Source organism: Phyllobates terribilis, unplaced genomic scaffold, assembly GCF_046119375.1.
Source record: "Phyllobates terribilis strain yellow unplaced genomic scaffold, ASM4611937v1 Scaffold_11__3_contigs__length_659146591, whole genome shotgun sequence".
Lineage (NCBI taxonomy): Eukaryota > Metazoa > Chordata > Amphibia > Anura > Dendrobatidae > Phyllobates > Phyllobates terribilis.
The window spans coordinates 6,497,737-6,516,364 of NW_027362771.1; positions in this window are offsets into that span (position 1 = coordinate 6,497,737).

Below are 18,628 nucleotides of genomic sequence, written 5' to 3' on the forward strand. Positions count from 1 at the left end.
TTAGGCCATCTATACCAAGCTCCACCAGCTTTTCAATTAATAATAATTTTTCGCTGCATCTAGCCCTGAAAATAATTTTTCTTCCCAATAGTGGTAGCAGTAGAAATATGGGGCACGCTCCTGGCTTACAAAAATATACGCTTCATAACAAAAAACAACAGCTTAGCGAACTGCATTAATAAGATGGCATCATCGTCTCTCCCAGTGCTAGGCCTACTACCCAGGCTAGCATTCCTGTGCCTAAAACACAATGTATGGGTCCGCGCTAGCCACTATGCTGAGGGGTCTAAAGCTGCTGCTAACGCTTTATAACAATTCAATTGGCAGATTTTCACAGAGCTCTTCCACAATGCCCACCCATCGGGACAACAGTTGCCCACCTTCCCTATGGGATCTAGTGGCGAATAGTTGATGCCATTAATCAGAGCGTCAGTTGCCCCGTCGACGTGGCAAGCATATGGTAAGGCATGGGAAGAGTGGACACGACTAGTAGCAGGCAGACGGGTTGACCAATGTGAACAAGCCAGATCACAAGTCACCATAGAATTTCTCCACCAGCTAATGATGAGGGGCATATCAGGGGCGTCAGCGCAGCGGTGTCTAACCGGAGTAGCATTTCACTTCCAACTACTGAATTGGGGAGATGTGACAAAGATTCATCATCAGACAATCCATAAAAGGGTGGAAAAGGGGTCAGCCAAGTCAGGAGTGTAGACGTCCCGTCCCGTGTCACTAAAACTGATTTCTCACATCATATCCCTAACACCATTAACATGACACTCACAATTTGAAGCAACACTACTGTCTACTGCATTTGTGATCACCTTCTTCAGGGCGCTATGCATAAGCGAATTAGTCCTTCAATCCAAAATTACCACCAGTGGAGGCTTATTACAGCAGGACGTAGTCATAGCCAATAACGCAATACGTCTACGCATACGCAAATCGAAAACGGTTCCAGCGGGCAGGGGCACTTGGGTACTTCTACAACCCACAAACGGTACACTGAGTCGGGTAACAATAGTAAAACCATATCTAACCATCAGATCACAAAGTAATTTGTTCCTATCACACATTGATGGGACGCCATTAGCAAGATACCAGTTCCAAGCTATATTTAATAAATGCATAACATCGGCAGGGAACCACCCCAAAGATTACGGGACACACTCATTCCGCATAAGCGCGGCCACAGAAGCAGCAAGAGCAGGACTGTCAGAAACGGAAGTTCAGAGGATAGAGAGATGGTGATCCACGTGTTTGGCAAGATACATAAGACCGGACTTGTTATCCTAACGTGGTTTGTTTCTTTTACAGGTGAAGCTAAGCCAACAGTGTGGGTGATAGGCCACTCATATATATATTGGGCAGATTAAAGGTTTAAAGTCCGCCCAGGCGGGAGGAAATTAGAGTTTCATAACACATATTTCAACTGGAGAGGTATTAGAGGCCTGCTATGGCCACAGGTACTAATGGAGGTAATCAAGGTAGGGAGAGAGGCAAGATGTCTGGTCATCTTAGTTATACAGGCCGGGGGAAACAACCTAGGTCATCACAAGAGCGCATAACTAATGGCAATAATGAAACTAGACACTGAGCGCTTGAGAGAATTTTTCACAAAACTAGCTATAGTATGGTCAGAGATTGTGCCGATAGCGGTATGGCAAGGTGCGCGAGACATCACGGCCATCGAACGGACAAGGCGGGTAATAAATATTCGGATGGCAAAATTTAGAAGAGACAGAGGCGGTGTAGTGGTACGACACCGACAACTGGAAGGAGATAAAGCAGGCCTCATACGGCCCGACGGTGTTCACTTAATGGATATTGGACTGGACATATTCCTGTCAGGACTCCAGGACGGAGTGGAACAAGCGTTGAGAGTGATGGGTGGGGGTCAGAGTCCTGCATACAAGTACGCAGGATCCTCCGTGGCCTGGAAATAGAAAGGACATGTTGGAGAGTTACACTTGTTGGCCAAGTTGCCGGAGTGGAGACCCAGGGCATGCTGCAACAAGCTGAATTATTTTAGAAATAAAATGTCTTTCTAATGGAATGAGTATAAAGAGTTAATAAAGCTGTGACCGATCCTCACCCATCCAGTTGTAAGAGTTACATTATTGTATTGTCAAGGAAAGGGGGGCGGTAGGGGGGCTGAGCATCTGGGTTTGGTTGGGGGTCCCCACAGTCTGCCTAGGCTAGATGCATTTAAAAATTCTTATTAGATACACAGGCGGTGCAGCTTGCTTCGCAGCGGGGCTACTACGCCCAAAGTATTGCCTAGGCTAGATGCAGTTAAAAATTCTACGCTGACTAGCAGACACTGAAGATTTGGAGCAGACCTCTGAGTAAACAGCTCTTCAGACTCAATCATCTGTGTTACCCCAAGCCATAGTGTATGTAGTTTCTTACAGTTAAAAGGGGGGGGGGGAGCGACCCAACCCACCCCAACGTCACGTAAGACACAGCAAGGGGACTCCAAAAAGAGTTTCCATTTTTTCCCAAAATTGTGGCACAGACACCACTTAACCCTAGAACGCATACCTGGGGCCTCGCAGTCCCGCCCTGTTAATTGTTTTCTATTTTCTGCAAGATTACTTTAGTTAGAATTTTGAAACTCTAGGTATTCTTCATGTATATAGTTGTTTGTCATTTGAGTTTGAGTTATTCAATGTTATTTGCACACGGGCCTAAAAGGCCCCAGGTATATGAAAGTGTAGATTTTTATGGTCATGCGTTCTAGGGTTAAGTGGCATCAATTGCCCGACAGTTGCTTAAAACGGTTGGTGAGGTGATATTACCAAATCCTCAAGCTTTTAGCCTCCCAAGGATAACACAGGATTAGAAAAGTCCTTGCGAATCCATGATTTGTTCATCTTTATGAACGTGAGTCTGTCTACATTCTCAGTGGACAGCCGCGTGCGCTTATCTGTCAGCACACCATCAGCAGCGCTGAACACACGTTCAGAGAGAACACTGGCTGCAGGGCATGACAAGTTCTCCAAGGCGTGAGTGGCGAGCTCCGGACATTTTTCCAGATTGGAATACCAAAATGAGCAAGGGTCCAGTGACACAGTCATGGCTTCGATGTTCACTTGGAGATACTCCTGCACCATCCTCTCTAGGCATTGACTATGTGTCAGACTTCTTGTCTCCTGTGGCCTTGCAAAGGATGGTCTAAAAAAGTGGTGAAACGATTTCACAAAATTGCTGTTACCAGCAGATACTGTGTTACTGTTACGGTTTGAGTGATGAAGACTCGACAGTCCCGCGGTTGGCAAGTTAGAACTGTGAGATTCACTTCGTGCACCACTGGTGTTTTGTGGAAAAGCACATGTAAGATTCTGCAACAGCGTCTGCAGATACTCCTGCATGCGTCAATCCCTTTTTATGGCAGGAATTATTTCGGCAAATTTACTTTTGTACCGGGGATCTAAGAGTGTGGCAACCCAGTAGTCGAGATTACTTCGAATTCTGCAATCTGAGGGTCATGTTGCAGGTAGTGCAGCAAGAAGGCACTCATGTGTCTTGCGCATCCAGGAGGACCAAGTCCTTGTTGTGTTGGTAGCAAGGTAAGAATCATGCTTCTTTCCTCTGCCCTCTCCCCCCAACCTCGCACAACAGAAATGTGATCAAGGTCTCCCTCATCTGATGAGTCTTCCATGCCCATCGCCAGTTCATCCTCCACTTCTTCCTCGGCTCCTGCACCTTCCTCAACAGTTTGGCTGCTACCATGCGCCCTGTTTAATCCCTCTCCCCCACCCTCCCATGCCTGCCTTCTTGGTGCTGCCAACCGTCTGGACCTTGGAGATGTTATCCCTTCCGCATACGACTCCTCCTCTACTTCCTCCACCACCTCTTGTCCGACCACCTGACTCTGAATTCTGTTTAATGTGTGCTCCAGCATGTAAATCACCGGAATAGTTATGCTGATAATGGCATCGTCGTCAGCACTAAACATCTTCGTCGCCATTTCAAAACTGTGCAGAAAGGTGTGTGGCGCCCCTGAGGGTGCAGTCACCACAGAGTTACTGCATCTCACCCAGAGGTGTGGTATCTCACCCTCAGGTAAGGAAGGCGTATGGCTCGGGACCCTAACACCTGCATCCAACACATACCCGCAGTGGGGTTAGGGCCAGATTGCTCCTAAGGGAGAGCACAGTCCCAGGTCCCTAGCTGGTGGGAGGATCCTATGTAGTGGGTTCTTAGGGGAGCAGCTTAGGGGAGCACATGACAGGGAGAGTATAAATAGGAAGCCATCTTAGAAAGAGCAAGCCAGTCAGAGGAGGAAAAGTGACAGGAGCAGAGGCTCGGCATGAGCTCTGCTCCGGAGGCGGGCCTAGCCTGGGAGGCCCAGGACTGAAGGAGAGAAGAGAGGAGTGGGAGCAGGAAGGCTCCAGAAACCGAAGGGACCCTAGGGCTACGGGCCGTGCAGAAGGCCACCTGTACTCCCGCTGCTACCAGGAGGTAGAGGGGTCAGGCCAGATAAGGGGAACCGGTCCCTCAACTAGAGGAGAAACAGCAAGGCTCAACTAGAAACCGGAGGCTGCAGCATTTCATGTACTGCAGGCAAAAGTCCACACCAGTCTCACTAAGAAGGTAGCCACATAGGACCCAGGGGACGGAACACAAGTCGCCCGCCAAGGCCCGAGGATACCGGATAGAAGTTTCACTGGGTGTGAGGTGCAGGGAGAAGGCCAGAGAAAGGACACACAGAAGGGGGTCCTGCTAAGTACTCCGGAGCTATCTGGGGGTGGACTGAGCCCCTCACTGAGTACGCACAGCACGACGGGTGAGATAGCTCTGGTACCTGTAATCTGGACTGCAACAACTGTGAGTAAAGATCTTGGGACTGCATCACACGGACTCTGTGTTCATTACTGACTCCCTGCACTACAACCACCATCATCCACCCACACTGCCCTGAAGCTACACTCTTCCTGTGGTGAGTAATAATACCATTGCAGCAAAACCACCAGCTTCTGAGGACTGTTCCGCAGCGGCGGCCCCTTTGGCCGCATTCCACAGGTGGCGTAGTCGGACATTATAAAATCCATATATACAAATTACCGTTGGATTGACCGCCCTGGGTCACGGACCGGGTCACCGCCACAGTGACTACAACCCGCAGCGTCTACCGGCCCGGCTCCGGGTACCCCACGGCACAGGGGGCGCGTCAACTTCATAGGTCCCTGATCTGAGACCACTCCTGCTGTGTGATTTGCCCCACCTCTGGATCTCGTTGGCCCAGGCTATACGTCAGAAACTATTGCACCAGGGCTTGTCGGTGCTGCCACAGTCACTGCAACATGTGCAGAGTTGAATTCCACCGTGTCGGCACATCGCATTTCAGCCGGTGAACTGGCAGGCCCAACGACTTCTGTAGAGATGTAAGTCGTTGAGCTGCGGGATGCGAACGGCGGAAGTGAGCACACAGCGACCGTGCCCTCTGCAGAAGGCCATCTAGTCCGGGATAGTGGGCTAAAAATTTATGGACAACCAGGTTCAACACGTGAGCCATACAAGGCACGTGTGTAACATTGCCCCGGCGAAGGGCCGCACCCAGGTTTGCAGCATTGTCGCACACGGCCTTCCCTGGTTGCAGGTCCAGTGGAGACAAGCATTCATGAAACTGGGTCTCCAGAGCTGACCACAAGTCCTCAGCTGTGTGACTCACATTTCCCAGACATTTCAAAGTAAACACTGATGCCGTTGAGCCCTGCTGCCAGCATAGTAAGGAGGTGAGCAGTTAGAAAGCAGGTGGCATTACCAGACAGGCTTTGGGTGCAGGTGGAGGACCGAGAGGAGGTTGAGGAGGCAGAAGCAGTGGAGGAACTTCTAGATAAAGAGGATTGACGTACAACTCGCGGGGATGGCAAGACTTGGACAGCAGCCCCTTGTCCTGCTGTCACCATAGTTACCCAGTGCCCTGTCAGCGACATGTAACGCCCCTGTCCATGCCTACTCGTCCAAGTGTCTGTGGTGAAATGCACCCTGTCACATACAGAGTTTCTCAAAGAAGCGGTGATGTTGTGTGCGACATGCTGGTGGAGCGCAGGCACACCTTTCTTTGAGAAGTAGTGCCGACTGGGCATCTGGTACTGGGGCACTGCGACGGACATAAGGTCTCAAAAATCCACTGTGTCCTCCAGGCGGAAAGGCAGCATTTCTGTAGCCAACAGCTTGCAGATGGTGAAATTCAACCTCTTAGCTTTCTCATGGCTAGGAGGAAATGGTCTTTTACTTGTCCACATCTGAGGGACCGAGGGCTGGCTGTTGTGCTTTGACGGGGTTGAGTAGGGTGTCCCTGGCAAACTGCCGGTCTGTGAGGAAGATGCAGGCGGACATGTTAGGTTGCCTTGATCCAAAGGTGGTGCTCTCGATGTCAGAGAGCTCTCAACACCAGCAGGTGTTTCCACTTCCCAATGAACTGACGACCTGCCAATCACACTGGCTGTTGCAGGTAAAGAGGTGGCAGGTCTGCGTCCAAAAACATGTGTGACTGCTGTCCCCCCAGTCACAGAGGATGAAGAGGCTGCGGATGCACAAGATGGGGCAGACGGTGGTTGGCCCAGCCTGCTAGGCCGCATTTTAGCACAGTGAGCTTCCCACTGCAACTTATGCTTCATATCCATGTGACGGTACATGCATGAAGTACTCAAACTATGGATTTTTTGGCCTCTACTTAGCTTTTGGTGACAAATATTACAGATAACACGAGTTGGGTCATCCTTATCGATCTGAATAAATGCCCAGGCTATGCAAGGCTTAGAGCCCATGCGACCTGAAGAGCCACTAAGACTTGTGGTCAGAGGCGGAGTTGTGGTTGAGGATGCAGTTGTTGACGTGCTTCCAGTACTCCGTCTCTGTCCAGGAAGGCGCAACCTAACCTCATCGTCAATAGCATCTGTGACACCCCGCTGCGCTTGGTATCACAGATCCTAGAAGATTGTATTGATGGAATCCTCCACAAGAGGCCCCCATAAACATTCACACATCTCCACCTTCCACCTCAGACCAGCAGAGGGAGCACGTTAGGGATATAAATAGGGAAGGTGGAGCTAGGCAGTTCAGTTCCTCTGAAGAGTTCCTGCAGTAGAGAAGCCTAAGAGAGGTCAGTCTGCAGTGGAGCTCAGTCTAGTCTAGAGAACTCAGTTAATAGTTCAGCAGTGGAGCACGAGGCTCCTGCTAGCTAGATTCAGGGAGCCCAGATAGAGCTTAAGGTGTGCCAGCGTCATAAGATCGGTGAAGCGCGGCAAGCTGCCGTTAGTGTGTATAGCCTATTGAGGGCCCGAGTAGGCCGAAGGCGAGTGGCGAGTTAGTACATAAGGGGCAGAGGAGCTTAACCAGCTCACCCCGAAGCATTTACCGGACACCGGATCCGAGCTTACCGGGATCTCTATGACCCAGTAAGGCATAACCGGAATCCCTGGAGAACTACAAATTCCAGGATCGCTAAGGTGCTGATACGTAACAGAGCCAGGAGACGCTTAGACCCCGCATACTGGGAGCGTGAACTTCAAGAGAAGGCCCTACCACAAGGTCAGCCAGCGCAGGACAGAGACAAAGTTAGGCCTAGCTCCAGGCAGGTCAGAAACTTACTGCGCAGAGGCAAGAAACAGGAGGCCCTACACCCGCTCATTGGGGAGGATCCTGATATGCACCCTTCACCCTACAGTGCTCCAGGATGTGCCTGAATTTCCTCCAGTAAAAGGTACTGAAGTGACTACCGTGTCCGTTTCCGTTCTTGCTCTGACCCAGCTGGGTCTCGCCTGTCCTGCATTCCCCCTGCATACGCTGCCCTGAGACCTAGCTCCACCTGTGGGGAGCTATACCATCGAGCTGCCTTATCACGGGCCTCAGTGGACTGCTGCAGCGCTGGTGCTTCTCACCAGATACCACAGGTGGTGTCACAAACTCTTATAAAATTAACAATTATCCACCCTTTTAAAGAGTGACCCCAGGGTACGGGCCAGGGAGCCGACCACCGCGACATCCCAAAGGCCAGGCAAAGGCCCGGGTGACCTCATCGACTGGCTGACTGTGGGTTGACAGTAAGTGGGATCTCCAACCTTGTCATCTTCACCCTGTGTGTTATCACACCCGTCGTCCTCAAAGCCAACCTCTTCCTGCCCTGACCGAAAAGTCAAGTTGTCGCTCCAATCAGGTATTTGAGTCTCATCATCGTCTTCATCATTGTCTCCACCAACAGGAGTTACAGTTTGGGAACGAGGGTCTACATTATGCTCAGAACCTTCTTCATCTGGTCCTGGATCCGACTTATAAAAATTCTGGGCATCAGTGCAGATCATTTCCTCGTCTGGATTAACAGAAGCTCTGGAGCAGACCTCCGTTTCCCAGGCTATAGTATGAGTAAACAGCTGTGGAGACTCAACCATCTGTGTTACCCCATACTCAGACGGGCAGCTGGAGACTTGGGAGCTGTGAGGAAGCAAGTGCGATTGGGGTGACACCTCTGAGGACTGGAGTATTTGTGATGTTGAAGTTGAGGTGGAGGAGAGCCCACTTGAAGGAGCACTTGATATCCGCTGAAGCACCTGCTGTTTTTGTGCCTCATCTGGAATTTGTAGCGATGGGAGTGTCCGTAACAAAGGGATTGTATCACATTGTCCACGAAAAGAAGTCGACATGTTAGTTTGGCTGGAAGATGGTCTTTCTTCTGCAGATGTTACTCCCCCCCCACCGCGGGGGGCTCGACCCACCAGCGGACAGGCACCAGTATTACGAGAGGGGGGCTGGCCGTCAGGGTCCACCGCGGCTCTTTCACAAACCCGGTGACACGGGCAGGAACGGACTGGCCGTGTCGGCTTCTCACTTTTTGGATTTTAGAAGGGCATGACATGCCTATATCTGTGTCTCCCCCTCCTTTTACTCCTCCACCTCTTTTATTTTCGCATGACTATATGTACTTGTCACTTTTCCATGTGTTAGTTATGTCTTCTGAGCAGTTTGTCAGCTTTTGGACACCTTTGAAGGTGTTTTCTATGTGTTTCTATGTGTTTTTGTTTGCCTGCCATTGGTTTTAACGATGTTCGAAGGTGTTCGACGAACAGTTCGACGAACAGTTCGGCGAACACACGGGTGTTCGACGAACCGAACCGAACTCGAACACTACGGGGGTGGCTCAACACTACTCCCAAGCTATCTGTAGATTTGTGCGAAAATTGACTTGAAATTAACAAGGTATAGCGCACACAGCAACAGCGGTGCCGTCTAACACGCAGCTACAGCAGTGAGAAAATGGTGACGACGGGGAAAATGGCTTGGTCTTATAGGGCAAGGACATGTGACATACACTGCCAATGACACATGCCCTTGCTTGTGTGAAAAAAAGCACTTCGTTCCGTGTGTGCGCTGCTGATAGGCTGACAGATTGCACCTCCCCACTGTAAATGCGGGAAAGAGAAAAAAAAATGGAGATCTTCATTATTCCTGCAGAGATCCATCCTCTGCCCCTCCCCCCGCCCCGCTGTACACTCAAACTGCGTATTAACATTAATTTTCAGAATTACTGAGAAAAAATCCAGTTATGATTTTGGTGCATGAACAGTTATCGAACATAACCTCGAACAGCCGAATTTTTCTCAAATCGTTCGTGTTCGCCGAACGGCTCGAACACCGCCCAAAACAGCTCGAATTTGAGATTGGCGAACAGTTCGAGTCGAACAACGCTCATCTCTACTTATAATGCCAGCTGACATCAAGCCCAGGTTAGTAATGGAGAGGCGTCTATAAGACACCCCCATTATTAACCCCATAGTCAAAGCTAAAAAAAACCACAAACACCCAGAATAAAGTCCTTTCATTGAAATAAACACACAATTCTCACCGCAAGGGCAGGAGAATTTTTCCACGCTGTCAGTGACATGAATGAGATGAGCTGAGTTCATTGGACATGAACTCGGCTCATCTGGATGCTGTCACAGCCAGACACTGAGGAGCGCAAGCATGCCTGCGCTTCTCAGTGTCTGCGGCATGGCAAGCAGGATGGCAGCTTTCGGCTGCGATCCAGCCTGTCATCTGAATGTAGCAGAGCTGAAGCTCTCCTGGGAACCATGGAAAGGTAAGGATGAGGTTGCTTTATTATTTTACTTTTATTGCAGAAGACATTGGCTTCAGCTGGAATGGGCGTGATGGTAAGTATGGTTTAATTTAGAACATTAAAGAATTGTGTGTTTATTTCAATTAAAGGACTTTATTCTGGGTGTTGTGTTTTTTTTTAATACATTACTAGAAATTCATGGCGGTCATGTCTAATATTGGCGTGACCCCATGAATTTCGGGCTTAGGGCCAGCTGATAATACCAAGCTGGCCCTAACCCTTTTTATTACCCAGTGAGCCACCGCACCAGGGCCCTGGATGAGTTGGGTACAGCGCCAGAAGATGGCGCTTCTATGAACGCGCCATGTTCTGGGGTGGCTGCGGACTGCAATTTGCAGCGGGGGGGGGCGAGCCTAGAAAGCTTGAGCCTCCCTGCTCTGCAGATTCCAGCCCCCTGCTGCCTAGTTGTACCTGGCTGGACACAAAAATAGGGCGAAGCCCCACGTATTTTTTTTTTTAATTATTTCATGAAATTCATGAAAGAATAAAAAAAAAAAAAGGGCTTCCATATATTGTTGTGTCCGGCCAGGTACAAATAGGTAGCTGGTGGTTGGGAGCAGCCCGTTCCTGCCTGCTGTACCTGGCTGGACACAAAAATAGGGCAAAGCCCCACGTCAATTTTTTTTTTATTATTTCATGAAATTCATGAAATAATTAAAAAAAAATTGACGTGGGGCTTCGCCCTATTTTTGTGTCCAGCCAGGTACAGCATCCAGGAACGGGCTGCCCCCAACCACCAGCTGCCTATTTGTACCTGTACACTGAGGAGCGCAAGCATGCCTGCGCTTCTCAGTGTCTGCGGCATGGCAAGCTGGATGGCAGCTTTCAGCAGAGATCCAGCCTGTCATCTGAATGTAGCAGAGCTGAAGCTGTCCTGGGAACCATGGAAAGGTAAGGATGAGGTTGCTTTATTATTTTACTTTTATTGCAAAAGACATTAGCTTCAGCTGGAATGGGCGTGATGGTAAGTATGGTTTAATTTAGAAAATTAAAGAATTGTGTGTTTATTTCAATTAAAGGACTTTATTCTGGGTGTTTGTGTTTTTTTTTTAACTTTGACTATGGGGTTAGTAATGGGGGTGTCTTATAGACGCCTCTCCATTACTAACCTGGGCTTGATGTCAGCTGGCATTATAAGCTGACATCAACCCCAGCCCTATAACCCCACTGCCACCGCTACAGGGCAGTGGGAAGAGCGAGGCTAAGTGCCAGAATTGGCGCATCCTATGGATGCGCCATTTCTGTGGTGGCTGACGGCTGGTGTTTATAGCCTGGGAGGAGCCCAATATTCATGGCACCCTTCCTGGGATATTTATATCAGCCCCCAGCTGTCTGCCTAGCCTTTGCTAGCTATTAAAATAGGGGGGACCCCACGTCATTTTGGAAGGTCCCCCTTTTTAATAGCTGGTAAAGGCTAAGTATTCAGCTGGGGGCTGATATTAGTAGCCTGGGAAGCTCCGTGGGTATTACCCTCTTCCCAGGCTTCAAACATCTGCCCCAGCCGTCTGCTTAACCTCCGCTAGACACTAAAATTACGGGGAACTCTACGCCAATTTTTTTTTAATAAATCCTTTATTTTAACACTAAATGACAAGTACAGTAACCAACACTGTCACTCTACTAATTATATATGTGACTGACATGTTTCTATCTATCTAATCTATGTGTGATGCTCTATTCTTTCTGTTCTAAATTGTCGGGTACCGGTGTATGCCGCTGCTGAATTGCCAGCTTTTCATGTTTCACTGTGAGCACTGTTCCCATCGATTTGGGCAATTGCTGTAATGCCACAAGAACCATGGCTGTGACATTTCAGTGAGTGGCAGACAATCCCTGCATGATTGGTGCTCCGAACATCTCGAGTACTGAGATGCTCGGGCGAGTACCGAGCAGGGGAGAGCATGCTCGCTCATCACTAGTCACCACTGCTTCTTCCGCTGTTGTGCGTGTAAGAGAACCCCCTGTTGTGCGTGCAATGCAATCCCCTGTCCATACTGCATGCACAGATGCCCCCTCCTCTCAGTCTTCACTTGTTATGGCAGTTTCTCAAGAAACAGCGTCAACTTCCACGTCCACGTCCCACCGCAGCGTTCAATTGTCCATATCCCAGACCTTTGAACTAAAGAGCAAATTTGCAGCCAACACCCCACAGTCCACAGTCCTAAATTCGCACATTTCACGACTGCTTGCGTTGGAAATGCTGCCTTTTAGGCTGGTGGAGACGGAATCCTTCCGCAACCTTATGGCGGTGGCCGTCCCTCGGTACTCGGTCCCCAGCCGACATTTTTTGACCGGTGTGCCATCCCTGCACTACACAAGCACGTGTCCCAAAACATCTGCCGTGCCCTCAACAACGCAGTTACTGGAAGAGTCCACCTGACAACGGACACGTGGACAAGTGCTTGTGGCCAGGGATGGTACATCTCCCTGACGGCACATTGGGTAAACATAGTGGAAGCCGGGACCCTGTCAGACCTTGGGACGGAACACATCCTCCCCACACCGAGGATTGCGGGCCCTATGTCAGTCAGAGTTGCCCCAACAGTGTACAGCTCCTGCGCATCATTCTCCTCCTCCTCCTCATGTTCAGCCTCCATCTCAGATATCACCACATCAGTAACAAGCTGTAAGCACTGCAGTACTGCCTCAGCCAAGCGGCAACAGGCTGTGCTGAAACTCATAAGCTTAGGTGATAAACCTCACACTGCTTGTGAGTTGTGGACAGCTGTGAAAGAGCAGGCAGATCTGTGGCTGAGACCGCTGAACCTACATCCAGGCATGGTCGTGTGTGACAACAATGGCCGTAACCTGGTGGCGGCTCTGAGGCGAGGCGAGATCATACACGTACCATGCCTGGCTCATGTGCTTAACTTCGTGGTTCAGCGGTTTCTTAAATCGTACCTCGAGTTGCCAGATCAGCTCGTCAAAGTACGCCGCCTGTCAGCTAATTTTCGCAAGTCGGCTACAGCTTCCGCTGCCCTTGCTGTGTTGCAGCAGCGTTTGCAGCTTCCGGCACACCGACTGGTGTGTGATGTCCCCACACATTGGAACTCTACCCTCCACATGTTGCAAAGGATTTGTGAGCAGAAGAGAGCAGTTGTGGAGTACCAGCTGCAACAAGGCCGTCGATATTCAGGTCAGACTCCACACATAAGACCTCAGGAATGGACATGGATGTCAGACATATGTACCATCCTGACAAACTTTGAGGAGTCCACCAAGATGGTGAGTGGCGATGACGCCATCATTAGCACCAGCATCCCACTTGTCTGTCTTTTGCAACACTCTCTGCAGAGAATTAAAGAGGAGGCATTGCAGCCAGAGTATGATGAGTTGGATCAAGAAGCTGTAGCGGGCGATTACACACAGCCCAGCCTCATCTCATCCCAACGTGCATTGGGGGACAATGATGGAGAGGAGGAGGAGGAGGAGGAAGTACAGGAGCTGGTATCATGCGCTGTAGACGGTAGTACCTGTACAACTGTCATACCGTCGGTTCAGTGTGGGTGGCCTGAGGACAGGTGGGAGGAGGAGGAGAAAAGCATCGTCATTCGTCATCTTGATGATGACACGGAAGTCTTACCCATTACCAGTCTGGCACGCATGGTTGACTTTATGTTACGCGCCTTAACCGTGACCCTCGCGTTGTCAAAATGTTGGGTGACAGTCATTACTGGTTGGTGACACTTTTAGACCCCCGCTACAAGGAGTATTTTCACTCTCTTAGTCCTTCGTGATTCCTCTGTGCCTTTTAATTATTGGGTATCCAAGCTGGACACTTGGAATGAACTCGCTCTGTACGCCTTGGAGGTCCTGGCCTGCCCTGCCGCTAGCGTGTTATCGGAGCGTGTTTTTAGTGCCGCTGGGGGAATTATAACTGATAAGCGCACTCGCCTGTCAACTGACAAAGCTGACAAGCTGACCCTTGTCAAAATGAACAGGGGATGGATTGGGCCAGACTTCTCATCACCACCAAATGACAGCAGAGTAACAAAGTCAAATCCACTGTGTAATTTCAGGAGGTGTATTCCCATGCACCACTTCACACCCACACATGGGTATACGCTTCCTCATTTCGGCTGTTTTTTGTTCTTCTCCTTATCCTCAGCCTCCACCACCAATATACCACCAGGGTGACCGTGGTCCGTGTTGCCAGCATTGCAAGTTCCTCTGTCATAACTTTTGGCAGCTTTTGCATGGAAGGCATAGGCAAAGACTATGGTAGACCCACTCCCCAATAATGGGAATAATGTTTTAATATGCTGTACTGGATGGCTCTTGTAAGGGGCATTAAAATCGTCTTGTTAAGCCACTCTGAACTCCACGTCTCTTCCAAGGGGCATTAAAACCATCTTGCTAAGATGCTGTGACCTCCACATCTCTTCCAAGGGGTATTAAAACCATCTTGTTAAGCTACTGTGACCTCCACGTCTCTTCCAAGGGGCATTGATATTGTCCTTTTATTCCACTGCGACCTCCACCACTCTTCCAAGGGGCATTGATATTGTCTTTTTGTTCCACTGTAATCTCCACCACTCTTCCATGGGGCATTGATATTGTCTTTTTATTCCACTGGGACCTCCACCACTCCTCCAAGAGGCATTAAAACCGTCTTGTTAAACCACTCTGAACTCCGCATCTCTTCCAAGGGGCATTAAAACCATCTTGTTAAGCTACTGTGACCTCCACATCTCTTCCAAGGGGCATTAAAACCATCTTGTTAAACCTCTCTGAACTCCACAGCTCTTCCAAGGGGCATTGAAATGTTGTTTTTAATTACCTCTAACCTGCACGACTCTTCCAACGGGCATTGCATTTCCTCCTAATTTTAGTCAGCTTTTGCTTTTCAATGCATAGGCGAACACTAAGGGAGACCCACTCCCCAATAATGGGTAGAAGATTTTTAGTACTCTGCAATCCACGTCAATTTCAAGGGGCATTGCAGTTCCTCATAATTTTTGGAAAGCCTTCCATTCACTGCTTAGGCCAACAGTGTACAGGAGACCCAGTTGCTATAAATGGAAAAAACGGTTTAGTTAAGGCCCTCTGACCTCCATGTCACTTCCAAGGGGCATTGGAGTGCCTCGAAATTTTTGGTAGGCATTGCACTCACTGTATGCCCTATAACTGTGTAGCCGAACCGCTTCTTTTGGTACAGAAACATATCCTGCAAGACATGTGTGGTTGACTGGCCTGATATTGATGTGAATGGTCCCTGTTCCTCCTGCTCTTTCTCCTTTGCCACCACCTCATCCATCATTCATCACCTGAAGCTTTGTTTTATTGGGAGTCATAGAACTGGGATAGTAGCAGTAAAACATCCAGCAATCCTCAGAGGAGGTAGGATATGCGCCAAAACGCTGACCACCTCAGGCCTAGCCACTACTACATACATGCGCTTGCATTCCAAGGAACAGAAAGCTAAGGAGATGGATGGCCTCATGATCATGAATAATTTACTCGTTGTGTAGGAGGCTGACCACTGCTGCTGTCTACCTTCTGAACTTTGTGTTGAAGCCTGATTGACCCAGGACCCACAATCCTCTATGTCTGGAGGACGTGTTGCATCCCAGTGTCCAACTGTGTCCCTGCTTCCACAATATTAACCCAGTGTGAAGGCGTCAGTGAGATGGACCATCCCTGGCCACATTCACTTGTCCACGTGTTTGTGGTTAGGCTGTCCTCCCCACTAAATGCACTGGGGAGGGCACAGGTAATGTTTTGTTATGCGCGCTTGTGTATAAGGCACACTGGGACAAATAGGGCCTGCTGGGGACCGTTTATGGATTTCTGGCTGCCCCCAGGCGGCAGGGGACCGTGTGTGGGCTGGGGGCCGCGGGGCGCCTGGGGACCGAGTATGGACACCCGGCCGCCCCCTGGCAGCTGGGGACCAAGCGTGGACACCCGGCCGCCGGGCGGCAGGGGACTGAATGGCCGCCGACGCAGCCATGACGTGGTGGCCAGATTCCGCCTCCACATGCCTAAAAGGCCCAATTTCAAGAGCAAGCAAGCAGTATGGTATTGCAGCCTGGGGGTGGGTGGGTGGCAGGCTGCATACTTGCGCTTGCATTGCAAGGAATGGGCGAGGTACAATTGAACACTGCCCTGGGACAAGGACTTGCACGGCGATAGCTGCAAGTCTGCATCTTCTGATGCGGCAAGGATCACTTCTGATGGGCACACTTTTAGGCAGTGACCTGGGTGTCAGAGATGCTTCCAGGGGTCTTCCCCATGCTATTCCCATGTCTTTTCAGCACTGTATGCATTTTGACATGGCCAGGTAAGGTTGTAAAATGTTAAAATGACATTTCTCGGTGAATGCATTTGTCACGGTTGAAAGCAATACAAAAGTGCAAAAACGCATAAAAAATGCTACTTGTGAACATAGCCCAAGGTGTGGAGGAGCATTTTTGTATTTGGTTATTTATTTTACCTTATACACAAGTCTTTACCCTGGAAAGGATGTTCCTTAACATATTTCACAGGAAAGCAGTTTCAGTTTCGTTTTTGAACTTTTATTGTGAGCCCGTAAAAGTGGCTTAATACCTCTGACCACGTTGTTGACAGCAGTGACCTCGGGGTCAGAAATGCTTCCTCGGGCGATTCCCATGCTGTCCCCATGTCATTTGAGTCCTGTCACTATCGTTTTGGGCACTTTTTAGGCTTTCTACAGACTGCCGGGGGTGCTGCCGCAAAAATTCTCCGGTCTCCCATAGACTAACATTGGGCTCGTTGCTCGGGTCGAGCACCCGAGTATCATGGTGAGCTCGGCCTGAGCTTCGAGCACCTGAGCATTTTAGTACTCGCTCAACACTAGTCACTGGGTTTCCGCGTACTATGAATATGGAACATCAGGAGCAGATTGACTTATTTGTACTGGTTAAAGTGCATAATCCTTTGCTGGACTGGTCGTCTGGTTCCATAAGATCCTGGGGTCAGGGGTGTTATGGTAAGTGATGTAATGTTCACATTGTTGTCAAGGGGGAGTTACCTGAACCCATTCAGGATTTTTGGAGGGTTTTTTCAGAGGTGGAGTTGAAAGTTTTACTGCCTCATAGAGATTACGATTGCGCTATTGAGTTCGTCCCTGATGCTAAACTCCCTAAGAGTCAGTTGTTTAATCTGACAATTCCCAAGAGGGAGGCTTAGAAGGAGTACCTTCAGACTAGTTTAGCTGCAGGTCACATAAGACCCTCTAAGTCTCCTGTGGCGGTTGGGTTCTTTTTTGTCAAAAAGAAGATTGGGGGTCTTAGGCCATATCTGGATTTTCGGGAGATTAATAAGATCACTGTGCGCAATCCTTACCACTTATTCCGGATTTGTTTAACCAATTTACCGGAGCTAAATGGTTTTCTAAGATTGACCTTCGTGGGCATATAATTTGCAGTGGGTGAAGGACAGAGATGAATGGAAGACAGCTTTTAACACCCCAGAAGGACATTTTGAGTGTTTGGTGATGCCTTTTTGTCCCCTGCATTTTTTCAAAATTTCATCAATGACATTCTGAGACCCTTGATCGGTAGGAGTGTTATTGTTTATCTGGATGACATTTTGATTTATTCATCGGATCTTGAGTCTCATTGGCAGAGAGTCCGCAAAGTTCTTCAGATTCTGAGAGATAACACACACTCTTTGCTGAATTAGAGAAGTGTCAGTTTGCTGTCTAGAAAATTAGTTTTTTTGGTTACTTTGTCACTTGTGATGGTTTTGAGATGGACCTGGTGAACGTTCAGGCTGTGCTGGAGTGGCCGAGGCCTGAGGGTTTGAAGTCAGTACAGAGGTTTTTGGGGTTTGCCTACAGGAAATTCATGTCATTGCTAAACCCATTACTGATCTCACCAAGAAGGGTGCTAATACAGTCCAATGGTCCACTGAGGCTATTGAAGCTTTTGATTATCTCAAGGAGAGGTTCAGGTTTGCTCCTGTTCTTATCCAGATGGATGAGACCAAGCCAGTTGAGGTGGATGCCTTATCTATAGGTGTAGGGGCAGTTCTGTCACAGGAGGGTGAGGATGGGGTGCATCCCTGTGCTTTCTTTTCCAAAAAAATTTCTGAGACAGCTCAACTATGATGTTGGGAATCGTGAGTTGTTGGCTATTAAACTCGCGTTCGAGCATTGGGGACATTTTTTGGAGGGGGCTCGACATCCTATACAGGTTTTCACTGATCATAAGAATTTGATTTATCTGGACGCAGCTAAACGTTTGAATGCCTGTCAGGCTAAGTGGGCACTGTTTTTTGCCCGGTTCAATTTTTCCGTAACCTTTGTCCCGGGGACAAAGAATGTTAAGGCTGACGCTTTGTCTCATAGTTTCTCTCCAGCGCTGAATGCTGAAGGGAAGAGTGTATTTTGCAGAGAGGGGTGGAGGTGGCCGCATTGGATTCTGAGTTGAAGAATAGCATCCTAGGAGCTCAGAGTGCGGCACCAACTAACACTCCGTGTAGTAAATTGTTTGTGCCTAGAGCCTTGAGGAGAGCGTTGTTTGTTGAATGTCATGAGTCTCG